This window comes from Odocoileus virginianus, chromosome 10, assembly GCF_023699985.2.
Source record: "Odocoileus virginianus isolate 20LAN1187 ecotype Illinois chromosome 10, Ovbor_1.2, whole genome shotgun sequence".
Taxonomy (NCBI): domain Eukaryota; kingdom Metazoa; phylum Chordata; class Mammalia; order Artiodactyla; family Cervidae; genus Odocoileus; species Odocoileus virginianus.
In genome coordinates, this window is record NC_069683.1 from 68,580,295 (window position 1) to 68,596,119 (window position 15,825).

The following is a 15,825-nucleotide window of genomic DNA, read 5'->3' on the forward strand; positions in this document are numbered from 1 at the left end:
TCCCTAAGAAAGGAAATGCCAAAGAATGCTCAAACTACTGCACAATTGCACTCATCTCACACGCTAGTAAAGTAATGCTCAAAATTCTCCAAGCCAGGCTTCAGCAATACGTGAACCGTGAACTTCCAGATGTTCAAGCTGGCTTTAGAAAAGGCAGAGGGACCAGAGATCAAATTGCCAATATCTGCTAGATCATCAAAAAAGCAAGAGAGTTCCAGAAAAACATCTATTTCTGCTTTATTGAGTATGCCAAAGCCTTCAACTGTGTGGATCACAATAAACTATGCAAAATTCTTCAAGAGATGGCAATACCAGACCACCTGACCTGCCTCTTGAGAAACCTGTATGCAGGTCAGGAGGCAACAGTTAGAACTGGACATGGAACAACAGACTGGTTCCAAACAGGAAAAGGAGTATGTCAAGGTTGTATATTCTCACCCTGCTTATTTTACTTCTATGCACAGTAAATCATGAGAAACGCTGGGCTGGAAGAAGCACAAGCTGGAATCAAGATTGCCGGGAGAAATATCAATAACCTCAGATATGCAGATGACACTACCCTTATGGCAGAAATTGAAGATGAAGTAAAAAGCCTCTTGATGAAAGTGAAAGAGGAGTGAAAAGGAGTGAAAAGCTTAACATTCAGAAAACTAAGATCATGGCATCTGGTCCCATCACCTCATGGGAAATGGATGGGGAAACAGTGGAAACAGTGTCAGACTTTATTTTTTGGGGCTCCAAGGTCACTGCGGATGGTGACTGCAGCCATGAAATTAAAAGACGCTTACTCCTTGGAAGGAAAGTTATGACCAACTTAGATAGCATATTAAAAAACAGAGACATTACTTTGCCAACAAAGGTCCATCTAGTCAAGGATATGGTTTTTCCAGTGGTCATGTATGGATCTGAGAGTTGGGACTGTGAAGAAAATCGAGCACCGAAAAATTGATGCTTTTGAACTATGGTGTTGGAGAAGACTCTTGAGAGTTCCTTGGACAGCAAGGAGATCCAACCAGTCCATCCTAAAGGAGATCAGTCTTGGGTGTTCATTGGAAGGACTGATGCTGAAGCTGAAACTCCAATACTTTGGCCACCTCATGCGAAGAGTTGACTCATTGGAAAAGACCCTGATGCTGGGAGGGATTGGGGGCAGGAGGAGAAGGGGACGACAGAGGATGAGATGGCTGGATGGCATGACCGACTCGATGGACATGAGTTTGAGTAAACTCCAGGAGTTTGTGATGGACAGGGAGGCCTGGTGTGCTGCGATTCATGGGGTTGCAAAGAGTCGGACACAACTGAGTGACTGAACTGAGTGTAATTTTTATTTCATTAATTGTATTCTGCATCTCTGGTTCTTCTAACTTCTCTGTTCTGTTCATCCATTCTTCTCTCAAGTTCTCTGATCATCTTTATGGTCATTACTTTGATCTCTTTATTGGGTAGATCACTTATCTACACTTCATTTAGTTCTTCTCCTGGGATTTTATCTTGTTCCTTCATCTGGAACATGTTCCTCTGTTGCCTCATTTTGCCTGATTTGCTAATTTTATTTCTATGTATTTGGTTTGGTAGGTTGGTTAGATTTCCCAACCTTGGAAAAGTGGCCTTTGGTATGAGATATCCTATGCATTCCAGAAATGCACTCCTCTCTGTTCACCAGAACTATTTTCTAAGGGTGTCCCCTATGTGAACTCTGAATCTTTCTGTTGTAGAGGGCTGACTATTATGGTAAGTCTGGTAGGCACCACTGGCCCCTGGCCTGAAGAGGCTGCTGGCTGGTGGTGGGTAGGGCCACATCATGAGGCAGCTGACTGTAGAAACCTGGGGTTTCAGACTGGTGATGGCCCGCTTGTGGGTGGGGCTGGGTTCTGGGGTGGGTGGTTGCAGGGTCAGGTATCTCAGTTCTAGTGTTGACCTGCTGGTAGGTGGGGCTGGTTCCTGACACTGCTGGCTGTGGGGTCTAGGGTGTTCCAAAGCTGGTGTTGGCTCACAGGTGAGTACAGCTGAACCTGGGGTGGTTTGCTGAGGGGTGCAAGTTGTCTGAGATCTGGTGCCACCCAGCTGGTGGGTCGAGCCATTTCTTGAGGCCTCTGGCTGCAGGGCCCTGATTTTGTGCCTGATGGTGGATGGGGGCTAGTTCTTTATATGGCTGGCTGTGGGGTCCAGGGTATCCTGAATGTGGCTTGTTTCTTTGTCATCTTCAAAGGGCCTTTCATGGGGAAAAGGTTTTTAATTTTGATAAAGTTCTTAGATATCTTTTAATATTGATGATATGTTATATTAGTCTTTTTAGTGGTTGCATTGTATTCAGTTGTAACGATGTAGAGTAATTCATTTAATTGGTCCTTTATTCACATTGATTATTTCTAACAATTTACTAAAAGCAGAGCCACAGTGATTTTCTGGGGAAACTCAACCTTGTGTATATGTGCACATATACACATATGTATATGTGCAAATATATCCTTAAGATAAATTCCTGGACATGGTCTTCACTGAATCATAAGCTGTATGTATTTTAATTACTCATCACCTACATTGCAACAGTTTACATCTCTACTAGCAGGATGTGGTGATGGTTTTTATCCTATACTCTCATTAACTCTCATCAACAATGTTTCATACTAAAAAGCAGACAAATAACTTTGATGATCTTAGAGGTATTACCTCTAAGATCATCAAAGTTATTTGTATCTATATATACATATGTATATCTCAATGACTTTTCATATTATTTCTCCAACTATGAGTGATATTGAGCATAGATTCATATGTAAGCCTTCCTTCTATTGACCTTGAACTGTTCCTGTCATTTGACAATTTTTCTAAGTTAATAGTCATTTTCTTTTTTTTTTTTTTTTACTAGGCAAAGAACTTTATTTATCTTTGTCTCAAACTTTATTCTTAGGCTTCTTCAGCTTCATTAGCTGCAAAGAATAAATTGTATATAAGCAAAAACTGAAAAGAGCTGCAGTGTCCAGGGGCTTAGGCTTAAAAATATTAGAGATCTAGATTTTATCAGATCCATAAACAAAATTTTAAAAAGCAGTCATAACATAAAATAGCAGCTCCCAGTAACTTCCTCTAGATTTATCTTCTTCAGAAGTTAACTCAATTCAGTTTGCTTCATTCTTGGAAGCCTCATCAAAATTCTCCACAAGATCTGGAACTTCATCATCATCCTCCTCTCCAGTGGCAAGTGGTGCTTTTCCATCCACGGACTGTTTGGGCAGAGCTTCAGCCAGTCTCCTTAAACTGGTCAGACTGTCGGCACCAAGCTGGTTTAAGATGCTGGGGAGCATTTCTGTCAGTTGCTTTGTCTCAGCGTGGCCTGTAATGGTGAAAGTGTTTGCTGCCAGAGATGCCTGAACTTTAGGGTTGTTAAAGTGGATCACTGTTCCTTGATTTGTGAACATAGTCACCTCTTCAATACCAGAGATATTGTTTACCCCTAACTTCTTTAAAGAGAACTGAAGTTTTTTGTCATCTGCTGTGGCTGTTCTATGAACCACCTTCTTCTTTCTGCGAGCAGTTCCTTTCCCACCAATGCGCACTTGTGCCTGCAGTTTGGCGAGTTTCTCCTGGTTCATGATAGTTTCTTTCATCTTGTTGGAGCGGAAATGGGGCCGTGCGGGGGACTAGGGTTGGCGCTCAGGTGGTCTCGGGCAGACCAGCTGAGGTTAGGCGCACACACGCGGGGACGCAAGATGGCAGCTAGAGCAATAGTCATTTTCTTAGTGAAGAAATTTCGACATTAAAAAGGGAAACAATCCCTTTCCATATGCAAATATTTTTCCTGTTTTGCCCTGATTATAATACTTTTTACCATGGGAAAATTTAGATTTTTGTCATATTTTTCAGTTTTCTCCTATTGTGATTTTGGATTTGTAACCTATGTAGAAAGGAAAAAAAATGTTTTTAAAAATTCTCCCATGTTTTCTTTCAGTATTTTGACATTTGTGATATAATCTATAATACCAGTTCAGACGGGATAGATTCAAGTGCTTTTCAAAGAATCTCAGGCTCTACTCAAGGCTATTTTACAACTCATTTTACTCTGCTCCCTCAGTGATTCAAATGCCCATTAACATCAGAGAAGCATTGGAGTAGATTGTATATGTTTGTATTTTCCCCTTTACTAAATAGTGGTCAGACCCTGCAGAATAGATGAAACAGCACATTTTTCAGCTCAAAAAATTTTCACTAGGTGACACATGGAGACTTTTAAATAGTCAAGATTCAAAGAATTAAGCTCAGCAAATTGTAAAAACCAGACTTGACCTATTGGGTCCACTCAGCTATGAGAGTTGAAAGAGGTTAAGACAGAGGTTAAGAGAGAGTTAATCCAGGTCTGTGTCTTGTTCTGTAATCTTGTTTCATTCTCTTCTAGTCAGTGGTTTGAATGTTGTCAATGGCTGAACCCCATATTTTCTAATAACTATGCAGAAGTTTGTGGAACCTGATTGATTTCTATTAACCCCTAGAAATGGAATTTTGACTTTCCCTGATGGAATCACCCTACTTAGTAATGGCTCACTCCAAAGTCCAGCTAGCCGGGGCAGTTGGTTAGTGCAGCCTGGATTGCCCTGAAAAGTGAAAGTAAAATGAAAATGAAAGTCTCTTAGTTGTGTCCGACTCTTTGTGACCCCATGGACCATACAGTCCATGGAATTCTCCAGGCCAGAATACTGGATTTGGTAGCCTTTCCCGTCTCCAGGGGATCTTCCTAACCCAGGGATCAAACCCAGGTCTCCCGCACTGTGGGCAGATATTTTACCAGCTGAGCCACAAAACCCTGGGCTGTCATGAACACTGGAATTGTAATACTTCGCTCTCTCCTTTATGTCACAGCTGTCTTTAATCACTCAGTACAGAGTTCCAAACACTTAGGGCCAGGGGAGTTGCCTATTTTCTTTGGGAATTGAGTGGCTGCTTATGAGGAAGCCCAAGTGAATGTGAGGCTGGCTCCTATTTGGTAAAACTGTGATAGATGAATGGGGACTGTGGAGAGAGTTAGACTGCCAGCTGCCTTGATCCAAATTCTGGAGTTGACTAAATAGAATGCAGTCAAGCACTTTATTTTCCTGGGCTCCAAAACTCACTGCAGATAGTGACTGCAGCTATGAAATTAAAAGACGCTTACCCCTTGGAAGAAAAGCTATGACAAACCTAGGCAGTGTGTTAAAAAGCAGAGACATTACTGACAAAGGTTTGTATAGTCAAAGCTATGCTTTTTCCAGTAGTCATGTATGAATGTGAGAGTTGGACCATAAAGAAGCCTGAGCGCCAAAGAATTGATGCTTTCAAACTGTGGTTTTTGGAGAAGACTTCTGAGAATCGCTTGGGGGCCAAGGAGATCAAACCAGTCCATCCTAAAGGAAACCAACCCTGATTATTCATTGGAAGGACTGATGCTGAAGCTGAAGCTCCAATACTTTGGCCACCTGATTTAAAGAACTGACTCCTTGGAAAAGACCCTCATGCTGGGAAAGATTGAAGGTGGGAGGAGAAGGGGATGACAGAGGACGAGATGGTTGGATAGCATCACCGACTCGATGGACATGAGTTTGAGCAAGTTCCGGGAGTTGGTGAAGGACAGGGAAGCCTGACATGCTGCCTCCATGGAGTGGCAAAGAGTCAGACAGGACTGAGGGACTAAACAACAATAACAACATAAAGACCCGGATCCAAGCACAGTCGAGAGATGGGGTTTTCTACCCGTCTTCCTTGGTTGTGCTTTCTGTCCTCTTGGACTTTCAGTATTGCAACCACAATGGAGCTAGGAGGACAAAAAAAGCAGGAGCGGTGCTGATAGGGGCAGGGCACACTGCAGTGATTTCAAAGTGGGATCTCCAGACCAATCATATCAACATCACCTACTGAATCCTTAAGTCTAAAGTTAGGCCTAACAATCTGTATGTTAGAAACCTTCCAGTTAATTTGAAAATTTGTTTACTGATTTTTGGTTGTGATAGGTCTTCACTGCTGCATGCAGGCATTCTCTAGCTGTGGTGAGTGGGGGATACGCTGTAGTTGTGGCGTGTGAGCATCTCATTTTGGCCGCTTCTCTCGTTGCAGAGCATGGGCTCTAGGCTGGCAGGCTTTAGTAATTGTGTCACATGGGCATAAGATTTTGGTGAAGGTGATCGATGCAATCAAGGCTTACTTTACAGAAGTAATAGTCACCAGGGGCTCATGTAACCATGAAAGCTTTTTGAGATAGGAGGAAATGAAAGGACTGGGATCATGAAATCAGTTCCTGAAAATATCTAAAGACTTGTTCCCCAGTTTCCCTGGAGCACAGAGTGCCTCACTCTCCACCCTGAACTTCCTTCAGGGCATGTTGAGGGTCAACAGCTGCAGCAGCACAGAATTCAGTCTCTGCATTGGCAGGTGGCAAATGCTCCTGGCAAATGCCAATCTGTAGTTGATACTCATTTGGGAGCTTCTTAGAAATGTGCAATCTCAAGCCCCACTCTCTTGAGATTCTAATGTAATTGGTCTGGGAAAAAGGAGCCTAATTATTAGTAATTAAAAAAGCTCCTCAAATGATTCTAATTGTGCATTGGCATTGCTTTGGACCAAATGTTTGTATCCCCTCAAAATTCCTATGTTGAAATCCTATTAATAATACCTAGTGTAATGGTATTTGGACGTGGGGCTTTGGGGAGATAAGCAGGGTTAGATTAAGTCATAAGGGTGGGGCCCTGATGATGAAATCAGTGCCCTTATAAAAAGAGGAGGAGACAGGAGATCGCTCTCTCTCCCCCTGCTTATACACACCAAGAAGGATATAACGTGCCATGTGAGGACATAACCAAGGAGAGATCTCTCACAAAGAAGTCCACCGTGCTGGCACTCTGATCTTCCAGCTGCTACAACTGTGAGAAATCCATGTTGTTTAGGCCACCCAGTCTATGGTATTTTGTTATAGCAGTCAAACTGACTGAGGAATGCCTCTAGAATTAAGAATTACTGCTCTCAGGAAGAAATTGTTAAGTGTATTTTATGTTTTTTGGGGGGAGAAAAGGTAGTCCCTTCCACACAGATATTAAAAGATTTAAATGATTTTCCTTTGCAGATGTACTGGAGCTCAGTTAGAAGAGCTCAGTTATCACAGCTTTTTCTCAAAGTGGGTAGGTTTCAGAGTTTCAGCACTAGATGATGACTCTAGTCCAGGTGTTATAAATAGTTCAACATCATTCACTGAAATTTTCAGGTTCCCATAAGGGAATGAAGCAAAAAACTAGATCTAGCTACTACCCATGGCCATGAAAAACCAAAATGAGGAATAAGAAAATGAGGGTCTAGCTCCAACTCCAACCCAGCCCAGGATCACTGGCCCAGAGGCTGCAACCAAGGAGAAAGGTGGGCAGGTCCCACCATGAGAAATGACGGGACTCAGTCTGGACTCTGCCTGAGGCCCGGCTGAGTTTAGCCAGCAGAGAGGCAAGCTCAGGGGAGAGGGGAGGGCAGTATTTGGAGAGGGGTAGGACTGCCCCTGCCAATTGGACGCCCATCAGGATTGACCTGCAGCCTCCCCAAGAAACATCAGCATCTTGTTCATTCAGGTTAACAAACTGTCTGTATATGTGACATCTTTAGAAAGCTGCAACTCTGTGGGTTGTGAACAGCTGTTTCCACTTAAGGCTGCTTCCATTGTTTTATAACCCTTAGGGTGACTGGCATTTATGTTTTGGGGTGTTAAATTTTAAATTTCCTGAATACTCATCTTCTATGGCTGATGCAAGGCAGTGAGTTGGATTTTAATATTTTTCAAACCACTACTGGGACTTCAGGCAGGCTTATTTCTCATGGAATAAATGCAGGGAACATGAAGACCTAAACAAAATCATAACAATATGACTACAAGATCATTTATTCCAATCCAATACATATTCCTTGAGGCCTCTTAGGTATTAGAAATTATATTAAATATAAAACTTCCTAAGGCATGGTCCTTACACTTGGGAAAAGAGTCAGTAAATGTTAAAACAATATAAGAACAACATAAAAGAAGTTGGAGAAGCAAAGAATATTATACAGAAAAGAGTTATAGTAAAAAAAATACAGAACCACAAGCCAGGGTATCTAATATGAATTCCATCTTTGTTATCATCTCAGTATGTATCTTAACTTTTTTCTGCATTAAATAGACTTATTACCACCATTCTCTTTTTTATCTCCCAAGGTCATCTTGAGAACCAAATAAGGTCATGGATGTGAAATAATTAGTGAAATATAGAATTTCAATCATCATATTGTCATACTTTGCTTAGGCAGTCTGTACAAATCACTTGCAAGTCAATACTTTAGTTATTTTTTAATTACTATAAAATAAGGGAGTTCCTGGCCAAGAGGCTGAAGAGTTGAGACTTCTGGGTTTCCCAGAGCCTCTTTGATGACTGCATTCAGCAGGACTGTTTTCATGGAAGGATGCAGGCACCATTGGGTCCAGTAACCATAAGCTGGGTTACTGCGGTTACAGCCTTTGGTTACTTGGTGTGTTGTAGGATTGCTTAACAGGGAAGGTACTGTGTTCTTTCCTTTTCCTTCACACATATTGAGAAAATAAACCACAGCAATTGTGAAATCAGAACTCTGGTGGAACATATTACAGAAGAACCAGGAAACATACTGCAATGGAGCCTGCTGGGTGCTGCTGTAGCCTGGGGAGTGAACAAAAGAATCAGGTTCTCATAGGTAGATAACAAATGTGTGCAAGGGAATTATGTATTGCTTTCTTTTGAGTGATGGTGAGTACTGGACATAATAGAGTGTTAAAACATTCACATTCCATGAGAACATTGAAAATGAGACTTTATGAGACAGAATTTGGATTTTGACATTTATCATATGACCTTGGGCAAGAAAAATAAAATAATCTCTTAAACCCCATTTCTTCATTTATAAAGTGCAATAGGAGTTTTAGGATTTTTTAGGATTGTTACAAGGATAAGTAAGATTCCATAAAATAACTAGCATTGTTAAATATTGTGTTTAATACATGGTCACTATTACTATAATTATTTAAAGAGTCCTTATAAGCTTGCAGATAACCTACTTTTAACAGTGAAGATAGGGGCTTAAAAATATAAAACTTACTTTCCATCTGAGTATCTGCTTCAAATAAGGTAGGTGCTCCATTCTGATATGTGTTGAGGAAGATGCTTTCCTGATTTGAATGACTGAGGTAGAAAACGATCAAATTAATTTTTAAAGAAATGTTGCCTCTAACCTTAAATTCTTGCATTGATTCTTTTAGTGTTTTTTAAAAACAAGTTCCATTCTTATAGAAAAAGAAAATAAAATTTCAGTGTTTTTCAGTTCAGTCGCTCAGTCATGTCCGACTCTCTGCGATCCCATGAACCGCAGCACGTCAGGCCTCCCTGTCCATCACTAACTCCTGAAGCACACCCAAACCCATGTCCATCGAGTCGATGTGCCATCCAACCATCTCGTCCTCTGTCATCCCCTTCTCCTCCACCCTCAATCTTTCCCAGCATCAGGGTCTTTTCAAATGAGTCAGCTCTTCGCATCAGTCAGTGTTTATAATGCTTGCTAAAATAAAGTCATAAGAGCCCACTGGAAACTGAGCTTGCAGGCCACTTAGCAAGGAAAAGCAGCACAGTTCTCCTCCACCACAGATAATAGGTCTCTCCTCAGGATGGCATGGTGGAAGCTTTCCCATTTTATAGATTTTTCCACACTGATAAAGATGTATTACATGTATGTGTGTTGTGTGTGCTCAGTCATGTCTGACTCCTTGTGACCCCATGGACTGTAGCCTGCCAGCCTCCTCTGTCCGTGGGATTTCCCAGGCGAGAATACTGGAGTGGGTTGCCATTTCCTCCTCCAGGAGATCTTCCTCACCCAGGGAACAAACCCGTGTATCCTGTGTCTCCTGCACTGGCAAGTGGATTCTTTTACCACTGAGCCACCTGGGAAGCTCTTATTACCTGTACATATAAAATATAATGATGACATATATTGTTGGCACGAACTTGATGCACACCCAACAGGAAGCATGTGCCCAGGTACATAAATAGAACTGCTGTGGGGATCAAATGCACAACACAGTTTTGATCTTTAATCTGTCAGTGACTAGGGATCAGTTCTCCATGTCTTTTTCATCTGAGTCACTGCCCAGGTGACCCCGTCCAGTCCTGCGTCTCTCCACAGTATCCCCCAGATGGACCCCTCTCACCCATGCTCAGGCTCCCCTCCCAACTTCAGGTCTGTGTATCCGACTGCCAACTGGACACAGTGATTTTCCCCTCAGAGTCGTTCCTCCCCAAGACTCGGTCACAGTGAATACACACCCCAATCTTCCAGTGTTCAGAAACAAAGTTGGCTTACACCCGACTCCTCTCTTCACGCGGCACCATGCATCCAGTCAGCTAGCAAGTTCTCCGGTCCTACCTTCAAAGTACATCCTCAGGCTTCTGGCGGCTGCCACCACCATCTGAGATGGTGCCACCACCTCCTGTTGCCGCTCTTTCGCTCCTACAGTTTATTGTCCTCAGAGTAGCCTGTGATTCTTTTACAACGCAAGTCAAGTGATGTTTCTCTTCTTAAGCCTCTAGAAGCTAAAGCCTGTACAAAGGCCCACAAGACGCTGCACCACCTGTCGTTCCTGCCGCCTCCCTCACTTCATCTCCGTCCCTCACTGCACCCCTAGCCCAGTTTCCCCAGGTCACAGGAACTCACCGCCCTTGCCCCGCGGTTCCTCCCGGGCGCCCTGTTGCCCAGGTTGGGTTTCTTGCTCACTTCCTGCAGCTGTCGGGTCAGCTCTTCACCAAGGCCTCTGCGTGATTCTCCCCGAAACACCCACGTCCGCCACGCTCCCTATCCCCTTACTCAAAGAATTAAGTCAAGTGTCAACCGGAAAACAGAAATCACTCAAGCATTTGAAACAGGAGGTATTTAACGCAGGAAATTCGTTCCCTGAGTGATGGCTGCGAAGCCGGAAGGGACAAGCGACCCAGGAGCTAGGAACACCGGAAGCCGCTAGTCCTCGTCTCCCCGCGAAGGTGGGGGAGGCCGCCCGCATCACCAGCAGGGAGCAGGCAGCTCAGAGGCTGTGGCAGAGCTGAGTCCGGGGAGACGGCCCCCACTGCCAGGGGAGGCGTCTTCTCCTTCGCCCAGGGCTCTCAGCGCCTCTCCTCAGAAGGACTCTTTGAGGCCGGAGCTCGGCCTGCCGGCGACGGCGCCCACCACCCCGTTCTGAGCGGGGAATCCAACCCCGAGGCAAGCAGGCCCAGCACCCACAGAGGCTGCTCCCTGCTTTTCCTCAGAGCATTTATTATCCTTGACATAGTTAAAATTTTTGGTTTATTTGTCATTTCTTTATTTTGACTGGTCCATGAAGCCTGGCGCTTTGCAGTGTTGTTCACTGTTTTATCCCTGGCCCTAAAACAGTGCCTGGCACAGAGTAAGCACTTAATAAATAATTGTTGCAGGAAAGGATAATCCTCAACAGACAGTGCATCTGATTTACAGCAGGCATTAGATATGTTGAATAGTTGAGACTGATTAGCAATTATAATACCCAGGTAAGTGTTACGTGAAAAATAACAATGTGCCATCTTCGATGAAATCCACCTCAACAGTTTTTTTTTTTTTTATATTCCTAATTTTTTTTTTTTCCATTTATTTTTATTAGTTGGAGGCTAATTACTTTACATCATTACAGTAGTTTTTGTCATACATTGAAATGAATTAGCCATGGATTTACATGTATTCCCCATCCTGGTCCCCCCTCCCACCTCCCTCTCCACCCGATCCCTCTGGGTCTTCCCAGTGCACCAGGCCCGAGCACTTGTCTCATGCACCCAACCTGGGCTGGTGATCTCAACAGATTTTTTAACACAAGACTCCTGAGAAGATCAGATCAGGTTGGCTTGAAAATCTTACCATCTAAGACGCGTTTTCATATATAGTTCCTTCAGATCCTTAGTATCATATTTCTTGAGGTTTTTAGACCCATTTTTTTTCCACTTCAACTTCATGAATTCGTCAGTTGAAATTTCCTATTTGAAGTACTTTGCTTCTCAGTTTTACGAATAGTTCAAGAAACTTGAAATTCTGAACTCAGTGTGATAAAAAATACAAGAACTTTGAAATAAATGCTCCTATTTGTTACTAATAAAACTGAGCACTATAATTCACAAAAATGGACAAAAATCATTAATTAATCAAAGCTCAAGATTAAATTAAAATCTGGCTTATGGTCAATTAAGCAATAAATACTGCATAAAACTATACATAGTGGTCAGACAGAAACACTTCTTTGTTCTGGGAACTTACAACCGTAAGGAGATTTTGAATTCATTGTTAACTATCTTATATTTTCTTGATGTTCCTAGAGATAAACTTCTAAGTGGTTCAAAGTGGATTTTTATTTTCTTGTGGAAACTGCAGATAGATAGTGGTATTGGGGAGTGAATAAAGACCCAAAATGAATGATTTTGTGACCAGTTTCAGTATGGAAAATATTTTGTAGGTGTTGATCTTCCTTTTTAAGATTGTCTATACCTGAAGACAAACAAGGGACTGAATTTCAACCTAAGGAGATGTTGAATTCAAAATAACTTCAAGACCAAAACCAAAAACAACAAATCATCGCGTTTTCCTCTGGGACAGATGATTCATTTAGATGACACTCTTAAGGAGAGTCCGTCCATGATGAATAACAGAAAGATTATGATGAGCTTCTTTCTTTGTCCCAAAGCAAGAATAATTCAAAACATTCTCTGCGTGTGAATTTAATTCTGTTCCATCTCAGCTGCTCAAATCTCCAAAATGAGTAAATGCTTGTTAACATAGTCTTGTTCATGCTTGTTTTTAAAGCTGTTTCTTTCTTCGAAAACCTGAGCACAGGTCCTTGAGAAAACCAGAAAGGACACAGCAAACTGGAACAAAGTTTGTTCTTCCAGTTAATTTATCCCCAGTAAGTGTATTTTATAGCAGGCTTCTAGTTTTTCCAATTGTTTGTACTTTTGGATAAACTGTTTAACTTACTGTTGGATAAACAGTTTAATTTGCCTAGTTCCAATAATGATGGCTCACAGTTATCAAGCAGTGTGTCTCAAGTGCTAATTCTACATGCTGTATGTGACTGGTTCAGCATCTGGGTCCCTTCCTGTTCTCCTTTCACAAATGGAGAAGCCAAGGTCTAGAGAAGTCAGTAACTTGCCCAAGCTTCCACAGCTGCTAAGCAGAGGAAGTGGGCTGCAAGTCTAAGCAACCTGGCTCCTGAGCGCATACCCTTCCCCAGCCTCCAAGCTGGTGAAGGGAAACCAAATCATCTTCTTTATGAAGCAAGCTCAAAGTGCGTTTTGGTCCTCTTCTCTTGGAGAAAAAAATAAGCTGCTTTTCCAAGTAAAGGGAGGCCCTGATGGCATGTTTAAGAGACAGCAAATGAAGTTACAGCTTAACTGCTTTATGTTTAAAGAGAGAAATAATTCAGTAAGGAGGAGCTGGGGTTCCTCACAGAGGGCAAAGCAGAGAGGGGGTCAGACAGAGGAGCAGGAGGGTGGAATCCAGGGGAGACGTGACTGGTGAGATGACTGGAGGTGGGTTGGCTAAAGAACATTAAGAATATGAATTTTTTTCCCCAATAGCTTGGTGGAGGGCCTTAGAAAACTCCAGAGGCTTTTCAAAATGACGTTCCTTAAAATTTCAAAGAATGAATAAAATCAGCTGATCTTTGAGTTATACTTATAAATATTTAATAAAGCTCTAATAGTCAACATAGATTCTTTGGAAAACTGTTTTTAGATATTCCTATATTTAGATTTAAGTGTTGAAAATTAAGAAGAAAGGAGAAAGTTGAAAATTAAGGAGTAATCAATATATATTGCAATCAATATAAGCAATTTCAGATGCTCTCTAAATACCCCAGGTGTTTATACCACAGAACCGAGAACAGATGTAAGGAAACAAAGGAAGTTTGATGAATATTTGAAAATCTGCATGCATGCTAAGTTGCTTCAGTCATGTCCGGCTCTTCAAAAAAACCTATGGTCTCTAGCCCGCCAGGCTCATCTGTCAGTGGAATTCTCCAGGCAAGAATATTGGAGTGGGTTGCCATGCCTTCCTCCAGGGATCTTCCTGACCCAGGCATCGAACCCCCATCTCATGTCTCCTGCATTGGCAGGCAGGTTCTTTACCACTGGCGCCACCCTGAGAAGCCCAATGTTAACTACTAAGCTGCACTACTTTTTCTAATAAGCAGTGTTGTAATAGAATTAGCATATAATAAAATTCACTAATTTTAGGTGTACGGTTTTAAAAAATATATTCAGTAGTGTCACCACCACCATAATCATGATATTGAACATTTCTGTCACATATATTCTATTGTGGTCAATCCTTTCTTTCACTTCTGACCACTGGCAACCAGCCATCTGTTTTCTATCATTATAGTCTGCCTTTTAAAATTTTTCATATAAATGGAATCATATGATATGAAGTCTTCTGTGTCTGTCTGCTTTCATTTACCATAATACTTTTGAGATGCATCCATATTGTTGCATGTATCATTCATATATTGTTTTTTATTGCTGAATAGTTTCCCACTGTCTAGATGGACCAGTTTGATAGACATTTGGGTGGTTTCCAGGTTTTACATATAAATAAAACTATCATGAACATTTCTGTATAACTAATTATGTTAGCATGTTTTCATTTTTCCTAAGCATTTAGGAGTGAGGTTGTTGGGTCACATGATGTGTATGTGTTTAACTTATAACAGCCAGACCATTTTCCAAAATGGGTGCATCATTTTTCACTCTCACCAACACTCTAAGAGTGTTCCAGTTACTCTGCATCTTGTCAACATTTGGTATCTTCAGTCTTAAATTTTAACCATTCTGGTAGATATGTAGTAGTATCCTACTGTGGTTTTAATTAGCATTTTCCTAATGATTGAGATGTTGAATATCTTTCCATGTGTTTATTTGCCACTCATAGCAAATATTTTAGCCATTGAAAAAATTGAGCTGTTTGTCCTCTTATTTTTGAGTTGTAAGAATTATTTACATATTCAGGATATAAGTACTTTATCACATGTTTTGAAAATATTTTCTCCCAATGTGTGGTATTTCATTCTTTTTTTTTCAAAAGCAAAGTTTTTGAATGTTCATGAAGTTCAATTCACCAATTTTTCTTTTATGGCTCACACTTTTTATGTCCCCTATTGAAAAATCTAAAAATCTTTGCTTAATCCAAAGCTACAACATTTTAAAAATATTTTCTTCTAGAAGCTTTATATTTTTAATTCTTCTATTTAGAGGTCTATGGCCCATTTTTAGTAAATTTTTGTGAACAGTGTGAGTTAATCTAAGTTTTTTATGTGTTTGGATATTTGATTATTCCAGCACTATTTTTTTTTTTTCCAAAGACTGACCTACTATCTCCTATATGCTAGGTATTAACCTGTACTTCTTAAAACTTACTGTTTCAAATATGCAACTACTTTTTTCTTTGGGATAAAAGAACACCCCATTCTTTTAGGAAATGTGTGTGAGTTGGAGGGCCAGCTGTAGGAATTCCTGAGATTTTCTGCTCTCACTTTCTATCAATTGACACCTACGCAATTTATCACCTAATCAGATTCAACTGACAACCACCCATCTTTTGGGTCACAAAACTTGTGTAGAGCTTTGCTAAGCATTTAGCTATAAGGATGTAAAGGCAAAACTTAACCACAAGAATTTAGAAGCCCAACATGCACATGGTATAACAGAGGACAGGAACTTTCTACCAATAGGTATAAGGACAGATGACCCATAAACTGGAGAAGGAAATGGCAACCTA

At 41.3% G+C, this 15,825-nt stretch overlaps 1 long non-coding RNA gene and 1 pseudogene across 1 annotated transcript; both read right to left on the minus strand.

Moving 5' to 3' along the window:
- Positions 1-2,878: 2,878 nt before the first annotated feature.
- On the minus strand, positions 2,879-3,719 carry LOC139037039 (transcription factor BTF3 pseudogene; annotated as a pseudogene).
- Positions 3,720-7,991: 4,272 nt separating this feature from the next.
- LOC139037040 (uncharacterized) lies at positions 7,992-11,089 on the minus strand. The gene is made up of 3 exons (XR_011489819.1): positions 10,714-11,089; positions 9,109-9,191; positions 7,992-8,672 (listed from the first exon to the last, which is right to left on the minus strand). It is a non-coding gene; the product is annotated as an uncharacterized lncRNA (long non-coding RNA).
- Between the last annotated feature and the right edge of the window lie 4,736 nt (positions 11,090-15,825).